Source organism: Larus michahellis, unplaced genomic scaffold (genome assembly GCF_964199755.1).
Source record: "Larus michahellis unplaced genomic scaffold, bLarMic1.1 SCAFFOLD_100, whole genome shotgun sequence".
In the NCBI taxonomy this organism is placed as follows: domain Eukaryota; kingdom Metazoa; phylum Chordata; class Aves; order Charadriiformes; family Laridae; genus Larus; species Larus michahellis.
The window spans coordinates 20,041-36,104 of NW_027435929.1; positions in this window are offsets into that span (position 1 = coordinate 20,041).

Genomic DNA, 16,064 nt, shown 5'->3' on the forward strand with positions numbered 1-16,064 from the left:
GGGCTGTGGGAAGAGGAAAAAAAAGGGGGCTGGGGAGGAAGAGGAGGAAAAAAAACAACAGGGGGCTGTGGGAAGAGGAAAAAAAAGGGGGGAAAAGGGGCGGGAGAGGAAAAAAAGAGGGCTGGGGAGGAATAGGCAAAAAAAGCAACGGGCGGCGGGGGAAGAAAAGAAAAAAGGGGGCGGCGGGGGAAGAAAAGAAAAAAGGGGGCGGCGGGGGAAGAAAAGAAAAAAGGGGGCGGCGGGGGAAGAAAAGAAAAAAGGGGGCGGCGGGGGAAGAAAAGAAAAAAGGGGGCGGCGGGGGAAGAAAAGAAAAAAGGGGGCGGCGGGGGAAAGGAAAAAAATGGGGGCGGTGGGAAGGAAGATAAAAAGAAGGGGGGCAGAGGGGCGAAAGAGGAAAAATGGGGGTGGTGGGAAGGAAGATAAAAAGAAGGGGGGCAGAGGGGCGAAAGAGGAAAAATGGGGGTGGTGGGAAGGAAGATAAAAAGAAGGGGGGCAGAGGGGCGAAAGAGGAAAAATGGGGGTGGTGGGAAGGAAGATAAAAAGAAGGGGGGCAGAGGGGCGAAAGAGGAAAAGAGGGGGCAGCTGTGAGGGAAGGAAGATGGAAAAAACGATGGCCGGCGGCGGGAAGAGTAGAAAAAAGAGGTGGCGGCGGGAAGAGTAGAAAAAAGAGGTGGCGGCGGGAAGAGTAGAAAAAAGAGGTGGCGGCGGGAAGAGTAGAAAAAAGAGGTGGCGGCTATAGGGAAGGGAAGAAAAAAGGGGCGGCTGTGGGGAGAGAAGGAAAAAAGAGGGGGCGACTGTGGGAAAGGAAAAAAGGGGGCTGGGAAGGAAGATGAAAAAAATAGGGGCGGCCGTTTAGAAGAGAAGAAAAGAGGGGGCGGCTGTGAGGAAAAGAAGAAGAGGGAGCAGCGGGGGAAGAAAAGAGAAGAAAAGAGGGGGCGGCTGTGAGGAAAAGAAGAAGAGGGAGCAGCGGGGGAAGAAAAGAGAAGAAAAGAGGGGGCGGCTGTGAGGAAAAGAAGAAGAGGGAGCAGCGGGGGAAGAAAAGAGAAGAAAAGAGGGGGCGGCTGTGAGGAAAAGAAGAAGAGGGAGCAGCGGGGGAAGAAAAGAAAAAAGGGGAGCAGGGGGCAAAAGGGCAGTTAGGAAAAAAGGGGGGAACAGTGGGCAGCTGTGGTGAGAAGAAAAAAAGGGGAAAAGGGGCGGAAGAGAAGGAAAAAAACAACAGGCGGGTGTAGGAAGAGTAGAAAAAAGGGACAGGCTGTGGAAAGAGTAGAAAAAGGGGGGGAAAAGGGGCGGGAGAAAAGGAAAAAAACAACAGGCGGGTGTGGGAAGGGAAGAAGGGGCGGGCAGAGGGGCGGAAGAGGAAAAATAAGGGAGGAACAGGGGGCGGGCAGAGGGGCGGGGGAAGGGAAGGAAAAAAATGGGGGGAAGGGGCGGGGGAAGGGAAGGAAAAAAATGGGGGGAAGGGGCGGGGGAAGGGAAGGAAAAAAATGGGGGGAAGGGGCGGGGGAAGGGAAGGAAAAAAATGGGGGGAAGGGGCAGGAAAAAAATGGGGGCGCGGTGGGGGAAGGAAAAAAATGGGGGCAGTGGGAAGATAAGAAAAAAGGGGGCAGAAGGGCATAAGAGGACAAATAAGGGGGGAACAGGGGGCGGCTGTGGGGAGAGAAGGAAAAAAGGGAGCAGAAGGGCGCAAGAGAAAAAGGGGTGAAAAGGGGCGGAAGAGAAGAAAAAAGGCGGCTGGGGAGGAAGAGGAGGAAAAAACAACAGGCAGGTGTAGGAAGAGTAGAAAAAGGGGGTGGCTGTGGGTAGAGAAGAAAAGAAAAAAGTAGGGCGGTGGGGGAAGAAAAGAAAAAAGTAGGGCGGTGGGGGAAGAAAAGAAAAAAGTAGGGCGGTGGGGGAAGAAAAGAAAAAAGTAGGGCGGTGGGGGAAGAAAAGAAAAAAGGGGGGGCCGGGGGGGCCGGAAGAGGAAACAAAAGGGGGGGCCGGAAGAGGAAACAAAAGGGGGGGCCGGAAGAGGAAACAAAAGGGGGGGCCGGAAGAGGAAACAAAAGGGGGGGCCGGAAGAGGAAACAAAAGGGGGGGCCGGAAGAGGAAACAAAAGGGGGGGCCGGAAGAGGAAACAAAAGGGGGGGCCGGAAGAGGAAACAAAAGGGGGGGCCGGAAGAGGAAACAAAAGGGGGGGCCGGAAGAGGAAACAAAAGGGGGGGCCGGAAGAGGAAACAAAAGGGGGGGCCGGAAGAGGAAACAAAAGGGGGGGCCGGAAGAGGAAACAAAAGGGGGGGCCGGAAGAGGAAACAAAAGGGGGGGCCGGAAGAGGAAACAAAAGGGGGGGCCGGAAGAGGCGTGAGGAAACAAAAGGGGGGGCCGGAAGAGGCGTGAGGAAACAAAAGGGGGGGCCGGAAGAGGCGTGAGGAAACAAAAGGGGGGGCCGGAAGAGGCGTGAGGAAACAAAAGGGGGGGCCGGAAGAGGCGTGAGGAAACAAAAGGGGGGGCCGGAAGAGGCGTGAGGAAACAAAAGGGGGGGCCGGAAGAGGCGTAAGAAAAAAGGTGGGGAGGAAGAGGCGTAAGAAAAAAGGTGGGGAGGAAGAGGCGTAAGAAAAAAGGTGGGGAGGAAGAGGCGTAAGAGAAGAAAAAGGGGGCTGGGGAGAAAGAGGAGGAAAAAAACAACAGGCAGCTGTAGGAAGGGCAGAGGAAAAAGGGGCGGGCTTTGGGGAGAGAAGAAAACAGGCGGGAGAGGAAAGAAAAGGGGGCAGAAGGGCGGGAGAGAAGAAAAACGGGGGCTGGGGAGAAAGAGGAGGAAAAAAAGACAGGCGAAAAAAGATGGGGAAAAGGGGCGGAAGAGAAGAAAAACGGGGGGGAAAGGGCTGTGGGAAGAGAAGAAAAACGGGGGGGAAAGGGCTGTGGGAAGAGAAGAAAAACGGGGGGGAAAGGGCTGTGGGAAGAGAAGAAAAACGGGGGGGAAAGGGCTGTGGGAAGAGAAGAAAAACGGGGGGGAAAGGGGCGGAAGAGGAATAAAAAAGACGGGCGGCTGTGGGGAGAGAAGAGAAAAACGGGGGAAAAGGGGCGGAAGAGGAATAAAAAAGACGGGCGGCTGTGGGGAGAGAAGAGAAAAACGGGGGAAAAGGGGCGGAGGAGTAGAATAGGGGGCCGGCTGTGGGAAGGGCAGAAAAAAAAACAAAAAGGGGGCCAGAAGGGCAGAAAAAAAAACAAAAAGGGGGCCAGAAGGGCAGAAAAAAAAACAAAAAGGGGGCCAGAAGGGCAGAAAAAAAAAACAAAAAGGGGGCCAGAAGGGCAGAAAAAAAAAACAAAAAGGGGGCCAGAAGGGCAGAAGAGGAAAAAAGTGGGGTAGATGGGGTAAGACAAAAAAGGGGCACGGCCGTGAGGAAGAGAAGAGAAAAAAGGGGGCAGCTGGGAAGGAAGAAGAAAAAAACAGGGGGACAGAGGGGCGGAAGAGGAAAATAAAGTGGGGTAGAGGGGGTAAGAGAAAAAAGAAGGGGGGCAGCAATGAGAAGAGAAGAAAAAAGGGGGCTGGGAAGGAAGAGGAAAAAAATAGGGGCGGCCGTGAGGACAAGAGGGGAAAAAAAGGGGCTGGATGGGAAGAAAAGAAAAAAAGGGGAGCAGGGTGGCAGCTGTGGGGAAGGGAAAAGAAAACAAAGGGGGCGGCCGTGGGGAGAGGAAGAAAAAAGGGGCAGGGGGGCGGAAGAGGAAAAAAAGGGGGCGGCCTTGGGGAAAGAAGAAAAAAGTAGGGGAAAGGGGTGGAAGAGGAGGAAAAAAACGACGGGCGGCTGTGGGAAGGGGAGAGAAAAAAGGGGGCGGCTGTGGGAAGGAAGAAGAAACAAGAAGGGGGACAGAAGGGCGGAAGAGGAAAATAAAGTGGGGTAGAGGGGGTAAGAGAAGAAACAGGGGGGCAGCAGTGGGAACAGAAGAAAAAGGGGCTGGGAAGGAAGAGGAAAAAATAGGGGCAGCCGTTCAGAAGAGAAGAAAAAAGGGGGCGGCTGTGAGGAAGAAAAGAAGAAAGAGGGGGCTGGATGGGTAGAAAAGAAAAAAATGGGGAGCAGGGGGGCAAAAAGAAGGAAAGAAGGGGGGCGGCACGGAAGAGACGAAAAAAGGGGGTGGCTGTGGGAAGGAAGAAGAAACAAAAGGGGGACAGAGGGGCGGAGGAGGAAAATAAAGTGGGGTAGAGGGGGTAAGAGAAAAAAAAGGGGGGTGGCCGTTCGGAAGGGAAGAAGAAAAGGGGGAGCAGGGGGGCAAAAAGAATGAAAAAAGGGGGGCGGCGGGGGAAGAGAAAAAAGGGGGTGGAAGAGGAATAAAAGGGGGCGGCGTCGGGGAAGGGAAGAAGGGGAAAAAAAAGGGGGCGGCGTCGGGGAAGGGAAGAGGGGAAAAAAAAGGGGGCGGTGTCGGGGAAGGGAAGAGGGGAAAAAAGGGGGCTGGGGGGTGGGGAGAGAAAAAAAAAGGAGGGATCACACCACCACAGCGCTCCAATTTAGAAAAAAAAATTAAGAAACTCACAATTCAGTACAATACAATCCCAGACACTCTAAAGTAATTCAGGACAACGACAGGGCAATACAGTGCAAGAAATAACCTTATACAGAGAGGTGCACAGCACTACACACTCAGATAAAGAACAGCCAATGGAAAAATTGAAAATACATTGCCATCAAATGTTAGAAAAAATCAGATGTCATTCAAGACAACGACAGAGCGACACAACGGAAGGCGTAACACAATACTGGGCAGTACAAGGCAATATGCAGCTAAACAAAGAACAACTGATGAAAAAATTCACAACAGAGTGCAGACTTATGACAATCTCCAAAGCGACCGTTACGACAATGACAGGGCTATACAATGCCACACGTTACAGTATACAGGGCAGTACAACCCAATACGCAGACAAGTAAGCGACAGCCAATTACAAGACCCACAATACAGTACACTACAATGCCAGACAGTCTCAGATGTCGGTCAAGAGAATGACAGGGCAATACAGTGCAAGACATAACAGTATGCAGGTCAGTACAAGGCAATACACAGTCAAATAAAGAACAGTAAATTACAATACCCAAAACACACTGCAGTACAATGGCAAATCCCACCTGTCGTCAGTCAAGACAATGTCAACGCAAAACGGAACATCGTGCAGGGCAGTCCAAGGCAATACACAGTCAAATAAAGAACAGCCAGTCAGAAAACCCACACTACGCTGCCGTACAATCTCAAAAAGTCTCAGATGGCAGTCAAGACAATTACAGGGCAATACAGTGCAAGATGTGACACAATACAGTCCGGCACAAGGCAATACGTAGCCAAATAAAGAACAGACAGTTAAAAAATTCACAATGCAGTGCACTACTATGACACAATGGATCAGATGGCAATCAAGATGATGACGGGGCAATACAAGGCAAGACATGACACCATACGTGGACAGACAAGGCAACATGCGGTTGTTCCGGGCAGAGCGATTCACTCTCACTCCTGAGAGAGAAGTTGAGAAACATTTAGAAACACACACACAGTGATTCAACAAAGGTAGCAGCACACGTGACAGCGCTTCACCAGATTCCACGGTCACTTACCCCGGATTATTTACTGCCTAGGGGCCAGGGTCAGACAAGCTGACAGGGAGGCCCTCCCGTTGAGCCACGAGGCTCAGAAAGGACCCCCTTGCTTTCTAAGCTCCTTCTCAGAGAGGAGTCTAGGTGCGGCTGGATCCAATTCCTAGCCCCGGACTTGATCAACGGTTTACCTCTAAAGGATTGTATTTGCGCCATCGACCCTTTATATCACTGAGCTAAGACTACAAGGTTTAGCATGCTATTAGTCACTTACCGAGACTCTGTTGCAGCAAGGCACCTCCCAACCTTGAGGACTGGAACCTTAAGTGAGCTTTCCCGCTCAAGGGGAGATGCTGGCGAACAGGCTGCTGCTGTGTGGGAAAGCGCAAAAGGCTCTTTGCCTGTCCACGATTTATAGAGGCAGCTAATTGATTTTTAGCCATAACAGCCTGGGGAAAAAATATCTAGGTCCCCACTCCAGACTGCGTCTTGACTCTGTTGCCAGCCATCCCCCAAAGTATGTGTCACTCATAAGAACTCCCACTGACGGTTATGGCTTGAGCTGCAGCCCAGGGGAAAACAAGGTGGAGGGGGGACGGCAGCAGGAAACAGGAGATGACAACACCACAGCAGTCAAATAAAGGACAGCCCATTACAGGACTGCACTGCATTGTGTATTTTTAACACAGTATCTTAAAATGACAGTCAAGGCAATGACAAGGCAATGACAAGGCAATGACAAGGCAATGACAAGGCAATGACAAGGCAATGACAAGGCAATGACAAGGCAATGACAAGGCAATGACAAGGCAATGACAAGGCAATGACAAGGCAATGACAAGGCAATGACAAGGCAATGACAAGGCAATGACAAGGCAATGACAAGGCAATGACAAGGCAATGACAAGGCAATGACAAGGCAATGACAAGGCAATGACAAGGCAATGACAAGGCAATGACAAGGCAATGACAAGGCAATGACAAGGCAATGACAAGGCAATGACAAGGCAATGACAAGGCAATGACAAGGCAATGACAAGGCAATGACAAGGCAATGACAAGGCAATGACAAGGCAATGACAAGGCAATGACAAGGCAATGACAAGGCAATGACAAGGCAATGACAAGGCAATGACAAGGCAATGACAAGGCAATGACAAGGCAATGACAAGGCAATGACAAGGCAATGACAAGGCAATGACAAGGCAATGACAAGGCAATGACAAGGCAATGACAAGGCAATGACAAGGCAATGACAAGGCAATGACAAGGCAATGACAAGGCAATGACAAGGCAATGACAAGGCAATGACAAGGCAATGACAAGGCAATGACAAGGCAATGACAAGGCAATGACAAGGCAATGACAAGGCAATGACAAGGCAATGACAAGGCAATGACAAGGCAATGACAAGGCAATGACAAGGCAATGACAAGGCAATGACAAGGCAATGACAAGGCAATGACAAGGCAATGACAAGGCAATGACAAGGCAATGACAAGGCAATGACAAGGCAATGACAAGGCAATGACAAGGCAATGACAAGGCAATGACAAGGCAATGACAAGGCAATGACAAGGCAATGACAAGGCAATGACAAGGCAATGACAAGGCAATGACAAGGCAATGACAAGGCAATGACAAGGCAATGACAAAGCAATGCAGCACAGGACATAACAGTATATGGAGCGGTACAAGGTAATTCACAGTCAAATAAACAGCCCATTACAGGACTACACTGTATGGTGATTTTTTTAACGCAATTCTCTAAAATGACAAGACAGTGACAGCGCAATACAATGCAAGACATTACAGTCTACAGGGCAATACAATCCATAGTGCAGTCAAACAACAGCCAGTTACAGTACCCAGAATACGGTGCACTAAAAAGCCAGATGGTCTCAGATGTTGATCGAGACAACGACAGAGCAAGACAAAGCAATACATTACATTATACAGGCCAGTACAAGGCAATTCAAAGTCAAATTAATAACAGGCAGTTAAAAAATTTACAATACGGTGCACTACGACACAATGGATCAAATGGCAATCAAAACAGTGACGGGGCAATACAATGCAAAACATGACACAATAGAGGGACGGACGAGGAAATTCGCAGTTCTGGCTGGCAGAGCGACTAACTTCACTCCTAAGAGAGCAGTAGTGTAACATACAGTAACATAAACACAGTGATTCAACAAAGGTAACAGTGCACGTGACGGCGTTTTACCAGATTCCATGGCCACGCACCCCAGATTATTTACTGCATAGGGGCCAGGGTCAGACAAGCTGACAGGGAGACCCTCCCGTTGAGCCACGAGGCTCGGAAATGACCCCCTTGCTTTCTAAACTCCTTCTCCGAGAGGAGTCTAGGTGCGGCTGGACCCGATCCTTGCCTTGGACTTGGTCAACAGTTTACCTCTAAAGGATTAGATCTGCACCATCAACCCATTATACCACTCAGCTAAGATTGCTGAGTTTGCCATGTTATTAGTCACTTACCGAGAATCTGTTGCGGCAAGGCATCTCTCAGCCTTAAGGAACAGAACCTTACATGAGCATCCCCACTCGATGGGAGGTGCTGGCGAACGGACCGCTGCCTTGCAAGAGAGCTCCAAGGGTTCTTTGTCCTGTTGACTATTTGTAGAGGCAGCTAATTGACTTTTAGTCATATCAGCCTGGGAAAAAGATATCTAGGTCCCCACCCCAGACGGCACATTGACTCTGTCGCCTGTGGGGAGGGGAGAAAGGGGGGAGGGGTGGAGGGGACCACACCGCTACAACGGTCAAACAAAGAACAACTAATTCAATAATTCACAATACAGTGCAGTACAATCCCAGACAGTCTAAAACAAGTTGAAACAGTGACAAACCAGTACAACGCAAGACATAACACAACACACGGCAGTGCAAGGCAATACACAGCCAAATTAAGAACAACCGATCAAAACACTCACGATACAGTGCAGTCCTACGACAGAATGTTTAAAGTGACCGTCAAAACAATGATAGGGCAATGCAATGCATAACGCAGTACAGGACAGTACGATGGAACACACAACCAAAGAACTAATTCACAAACTCACAATACAGTGCAGTACAATCCCAGACAATCTAAAATAACAAGCAAGACAACATCGTCAGGGCAACACAATGCAAGACAAAGTTATCCAGGGCAGTACAGCACCATACACGATCAAATAAAGAACCGACAATGAAAGAATTCATGGTACAGTGCCATACAATGGCAGACTATCTATCAGATGTCAGTTGAGACAACAGAGCAATACAACACAAGGCATAACACGATACAAGGCACTACAAGACACTGCACGGTCAAAGAAACAACCGCCTATTAAAGAAGTCACAATACAGTGCAGTCCTGTGACAGAACGTATAAAATGACCTTCTAGACAATGACAGGGCAATACAACGCAAGACAAAACACAATACGGGGCAGTACAAGGAAAAAACACAGGCATGTAAACAACCACCCCTTAAAAAAAACCCACAACACAGTGCGGTACCATGCCAGAATATATCACTCAGGACTATTATATGGCAATACAATGCCAAACACAACACAACACGGGGCAGTACAATGCAAAACAGAATTAAAGAAAAAACAACCTGTCAAAACCCCAACATACAGGGCAGCACTATCCCACGGAGCATCAGGTGGCGGTCGAGACAGTTACAGGACAACAGAATCCGAGACGTAACATTACACAGCGCAGTACAGTGCAATAGTCAGTCCAATATACAACCGACGAAGGGACCCACAATACTGTGCGTTACAACGCCAACAGATGTGAGACAGCAGGCAAGATAACGACAGAGCAATACAATGCACAACGTAAGACAATAGAGGACAGTATAATGCTAAGATGCATCAGATGGCAGTCAAAACAATGACGCGGCAACACGATTCGAGACCCAACACAAAGGCGGTAACACGGCAATACATGGTCAAAGAAAGAACACCCGGTAAAACCCCCACGATACAGATGGCTACTGTCCAAGAGCGTCTACAATGACAGTGAAGAGAACGACGGGGCAACGCAATGCAAGATGCAGCATGATACAGGGCACTACAAGGCAATACACAGCCAAACCAGGAACAAACTTTTAAAAAAAACACGGAATATGGAGCAGTACATACCAGAACGGATCAGATAGTCAGGGCGATTACAGGGCAATACAATTCAAGACAACACACGATACCGGGCAAGACGACACAAGATGTAGTCAAATAATGAACCGCCAATCGAAAACCCACGGACGAGTGCGCTGCAATCCCGGTCGCAGATGGCGGTTGATAAAACTGAGCGATAGAATCCAAGACTTAACATTATAGGGGGCAGTATAATGCAATAGGCAATCACATAGAGAACAACCGATTATGAAACTGACAGCACAGTTCATTACGATGACAGAATATTTCAGATATCAATCAAGACGGTTCCAGAGCAATACAATGCAAGACCTAACAATACACCGGGCGGTACAATCTGATACACAGTGAAATAAAAGCAACTGATTGTAGGACTGCACGGTACTGAGAATTTTTTTAACACAATCTCTAAACTGACAATAAATACAGTGACAGGGCTATACAATGCGAGACGTAGCACCACACCAGACAGTACAATCCAATATGCGGCCATATAAACAACAACCAATTATAGGACTGCACCGCATTGTGAATCTTTTAACACAATCTGTAAAATGACAATCCAGACTACGACATGTCAATAGAATGCAAGACATAACAGTATAGTGGGCAAAACCAGGCAATATGCAGTCAAAGACCAGCAAATTATAGCACGGCACTGTATTGCGAATTTTTTAACGCAACGTCTAAAATCACAAATGAAACAATGACAGGGCGATACAACGCAAGACATAACATTGTACGCGTCAGTACAACCCAATACCTGGTCAAATAAACAGCAAACAGTTATAGGACTGCATGGGGTTGTGAACTTTTTAATGAATACACAGTCAAATAAAAAACAGCCACTTGTAGGACTGCAGTGGACTGAAATTTTCAACGCAACGTCTAAAATCAAACACGACAGTGACAGGACAATACAATGCAAGACGTAACAGCGTACATGGCAGTACAATGCAATACACCGTCAAATAGAAAACAGCTGATGAAGGAAGTGACAATATGGTGGCGTACAATGGCAGAATACATCAGATGACAATCAAGACAACAACAGAGCGATACAATGGAAGACGTAACACCACACGGGGTAGTACGAGGCAATACACAGCCACATAAGAATCCATGAAAGACATCACAATACAGTCCAGTCCTAGGACAGATTCTCTAACGTGACCGTCAAGATGACAGGGCAAGACAATGCAACACGTAACACCGGCAATATGCAGTTGTGGCAGGCGCAGTGATAAAATTCACTCCTGAGAGAGAGGTAGAGAAACATTTACAAACGTTAACAGCAGTGATTCAACAAAGGTAGCAGCGCATGTGATGGCACTTTGCCAGATTCCATCGCCACATACCCCAGATTATTTACTGCTTACGGGCCAGGGTCAGACGAGCTGTCAGGGAGACCCTCCCCGTTGAGTCACAAGGCTTGGAAAGGACCCCCTTGCTTTCTAAACTCCTTCTCCGAGAGGAGTCTAGCTGCGGCTGGATCCCATCCTTGCCCCGGACTTGCGCAACGGTTTACCTCTTAAAGGATCATATCTGCGTGATCAAACCCTTTATATCGCTCAGCTAAGATTGCTAAGTCTGGCATGCTAGTCACTTACCCAGAATCTGTTGCGGCAAGGCATGTCTCAGCCTCGAAGAGCAGAACCTTAAGTGAGTGTCCCCGGGAAATGATGGCGAATAGGCTGCTGCCTTGCAAGAAAGCTCCAAGGGCTCTTGGTCTGTCCGCTAGTTATACAGTAAGCTAACTGACTTACAGTGTTTTGACTCTGTTGCCAGCCCTCACCAAAAGTTCAAATGCCACTCATAGCGACTCCTGCTGGTCGTTTTAGCTTAAGCAGCGGCCTGGGCGAAAAAGGGGGATGACATCGCAACAGCGGTCAAATACAGAACAACCGGTTAAAAATTGCACAATACAGTGCCAGACGGTCTAAAATAACTGGCAAGACAATGACAGAGCAATACAGTGCAAGATCGAACCTTACACAGGGCAGTACAAGGTAACATACAATCAAATGCAGAACAGACAATGAAAGAATTGACGGTACAGTGCCATACAATGGTAGAATATATCAGATGTCAGTCACCACAACGACAGAGCAATACAAGGCAAGACGTAACGCGATATGGGGCCCTACCAGGCGATACAGTCAAAGATACAACAACCCATGAAAGAATTCACAATACAGCGCGGTCCTAGGACAGAACGTGTAAAATGACCATCGAGACAATGACAGGGCAATACGATGCAAGATGCAGCACCATACCAGGTGGTAACAAGGCACCATGCAGCCAAATGAAGAACAACCGATTAAAAAACCCAGCATACCTTCAACTGTAATACCAGAAAAGATCAGAAGGCAGTCAAGACAATGACAGCACACTGTAATGCGAGAAGTAACACAATACAGGGCACTACAAGGCATTACACAGTCAAATAAAGAAGAACCGATTAAAAAACACAATACAGTGTGGTGCGAAGCCAGAGTAGATCAGAATGCAGTTGAGACTAAAATGGGGCAATATAATGCGAGATGTTACACAACACAGGGCGGTACGAGGCATTAGAAAGCCAAATGAAGGACAACCAATTAAAAAAACCCACAGTACAATGTGGTACGAGGCCCAAACAGATCAGAAGGCAGTCAAGGCTATGACGGGGCAATATAATGCAAGACGTAACACAATAGAGGGCGGTACAAGGCATTACACAGTCAAAGAACAACCGATTAAAAAAAAACACGCAATGCGGTGTGGTACAATGCCAGAATAGATCACATAGCAGTCAAGAGCGTGACGGGGCAACACGATGCAAAACCGATACTGAGCCAGGCGGAGCAATACTATTTCAAATATACAAGAATATAACACAGAACCGAATTCTTAAGCGTACGACGCAAGACCATCTCAAATGGCAGTCGAGGAAATTACTGAGCGACGTAATGCAAAAACAACACGTTGCCCGGCAATGTAATACGTGGTCAGATACAAAACAATCCGTTCCAGAAACAACATATCGAACAGTACAACTCCACGGTCTCAGATGGCAGTCAAGATATATGCAGAGCAATACCATGCAAGACGTAACACGATACAGGGCAATACGATAGATACATAGGGTAACTTAAGAACGATGAATCAAAAAACCTGCAATACAGCGATTACAATGGCAGATGGCCCGAGATGGCAGTCGAGACGATTACAGGGCAATACAACACAAGACAAAACACGATACGGGGCGGTACCCTGCAAAACCATCCCAGACGGCCATCGGGGAAATTACAGAGCGATATAACGCAAAAACAATGCCCTGCCCGACAACACAATATATGGTCACGTACAAAACAATCCGTTAAAGAAACAACATACGGAACAATACCGTGCGAGATGGTTTCAGATGGCGATTAAGGAAAATACAGAGTGATGTGATGCAAAACCGAAATAGCACCAAACAATGTAATACAATTTCAAATACCCAGCCTTCAAATACACAACAAAATACTTAAGGATACAATGCCAGAGTGTCTCACATGACAGTCAAAACAGTGACAGACTGAAACGATTTGAGACGTACCGTGATACAGGGCAGAACAATGCAATACGTGGTCAAAGGAAGAACAACCGAATAAAAAAAAATCCTTAGTACCATGCAGAATGACGACAGAATATATCGGACAGCTGTCAAGACAATGACAAAGCCGTAGGCTGCAAAACCAAAACACGGCCAGGCGACGCAATAGAGGTTCAAATACACAACCGTGCGATTCAAAACAAAATATGGAAGGCTACCATGCCTGATCATCTCAGATGGCAGTCAAGACAATGACTAAGCGATACGACACAAAACCGAGATACAGGCAGCCAAAGTGATACAATTTAAAGTACAGACTGATGGAAAGCCATGCAAAATACAGAACTATACGATGCAACGCAGTCTGACATGCCGGTCAAGACAAGTACGGGGCGCTACAATGCAAGACCGATACAGAGCCAGGCAATGCAATACTATTTCAAATACACAATACAACACAAAGCAAAAAATACATAAGCATACAATGCAAGACAGTCTCAGACAGCAGTCAAGACAGTTACAGAGCAACGCAACTCAAAACCAACACAGAGCCCGGCAACGCAATACAGTCAGATGCAGAACAATCCATCAAAGTAACAACATGGCAAACGGTACAACATGACAGTCTCAGATGGCTGTCAAAACGATGACCGAGCAATACAGCGCAAGACATAAAGGAATACAGGCGTTACCATGCTAGACCGTCTGAGACTGCAGACGAGAACACTACAGAGCAATACAATTCCAGGCTAAACACAATACAAGGCAGTGCAATGCGAGATAGTGTCACACACGGTCAGGACAATTACGGCTCCGCTTACGTGCTCAAAGGGCACCGCTCCTGGAAAGCCTGGGGCGCTACGCTAACTTTTAAATGCCTTGCTGCTATTTCCAACCCTGTCCCGTCCCCTCCCCAAGGAAGCTCCGCTGCTGGTACCTCAACTTCGCTGAGGGCCAGGACTCTGGAGCCCTGCTGAACAAAAAAAAAAAAAAGAGTTACCATATATCAAATCGATTCATCCTGGAGTCACTGGGTTTCCTCTTCATCATCTGCAAAAACAAACAATGGAACCCCAATTTGCACAAAATGGTGCCATCAGGCACCATCGCATCCGTCAACACTAAGTTGTACTGCAATATCCCCCGCATCATATGTGCCGTACCCTTCTGCTCACCTGCTCCTCATGGATTCCGGATTCGGACTTTGTGGCACTCTCTGGTTCTGGCACCTAAAACACCTAAGACACACAATATTACTGTTGAGCTTACGGGAAACCACCACCCCCATGCACTACCTCTCTACTACCCAGCTCACCTCCAACACTCGTCCGGCTCCGGATGCCTGTGGCGCCTGCAAAACCAAAGACAAACACTCCACTGAGCTGCAATGTAGTACTGGGCTATTAGACACCAACATGTCCACAACCGCCTCACTTGCTGGGACTACTCAGTGGGCGTGCAGCATCACCCCTCTGACCCTGCGTGTCACACCAACCAAAGAAACACATGCTGAGATACCGCTCGAAACCCTACAAATTCCCATCTCCCGCTCCCTCACCTTGCCCACCCATCCCCCCGAGGCGTGCAACCTGAAGGCTTGCAAACTGCCTGTAAAACCCAACCGACATGGGTTGCTTAAAACTTGAAAGTTGCTCCCTCTGAGGAAGATGTGATACTTCAGCCCACCTGCCGCTGCTGACCTTGACTGACTCATCCCCATCCCCACATCCCATGTCATTCATTGCTTCAAAACTTCAAATTGAAAAGAACCAATACATACAGTACTCAAAGCCACATCTTCTCTCTAATACCATGTGCTGACTCACCTTCTTACATTGCTCTCCTCTTCTACACTGCCCTGCCAAGCTTGTCCTGTTGCTTCTGTAAGAATGACATTAGAGAAATCACCCTGAGGCAGAGCAATAGAGTCATAACAACAAAAAGTCTTGCACCTTTTCACAAATACCATCTAAGGTCCAAATACAACCGTACACAAAGAAAGTTACAAAAAAAAAATCCGCACCAAAACCAGCCATACCCTCTTCCACATGAACTCTTCTTCACTACTGCTGTATTGCCTTTCCAACATGCCTCTGCTCTTTCCAAAGAAAACAGAAGAGGTATCTACACAGCCTCCTGATGGCTACCCTGAGATAACTCTAACACCTTTGCCCCGATCTACATAGATTCATGTACTACATATAGACTCTCCACATGACTCCGCCCACCCTGGACGCTACGCACCCAGGCAGGGCGGCCCCGAGCCAAACACTCACAGATACAGACAGACACTACACAGAACGCTACGAACGACGCGCCTCAAAGATGAGAGAAAAATCTCAGCAAGAAAGATGATATGGGGACCAAAGTCACCATCGTGCAAGAAAATCTGTGGGATTGTGATGATGATGTCAACATGAAGACGCTCTACGGAACCCCCTGAAACAAACTGTAGAACGTGATGGTACGTAATAAGAATGGACTGTTGAGCCCGCTAAGATGGACGTGCAGGAAGCCTGCCTTCAAGACCTAAGAACGTAACGACGCAGGGAAGGAGTCCCAGTCGTGGAAGTGGGCCGTCTGGAAACGTCCGAGACAAGACCGATGCACGCTTTAAGATGCTAACGCAAGAAGAGCGGCAGCCGAATGATGCTACGCCCACAGGCCCGAGGGTTTGAGACCCTAAGGATGATGCCTGGGGCCCCACATCATTCTCCTGGAGCTCAAAGATGACCGCGAGACCCAAGAAAGGGCT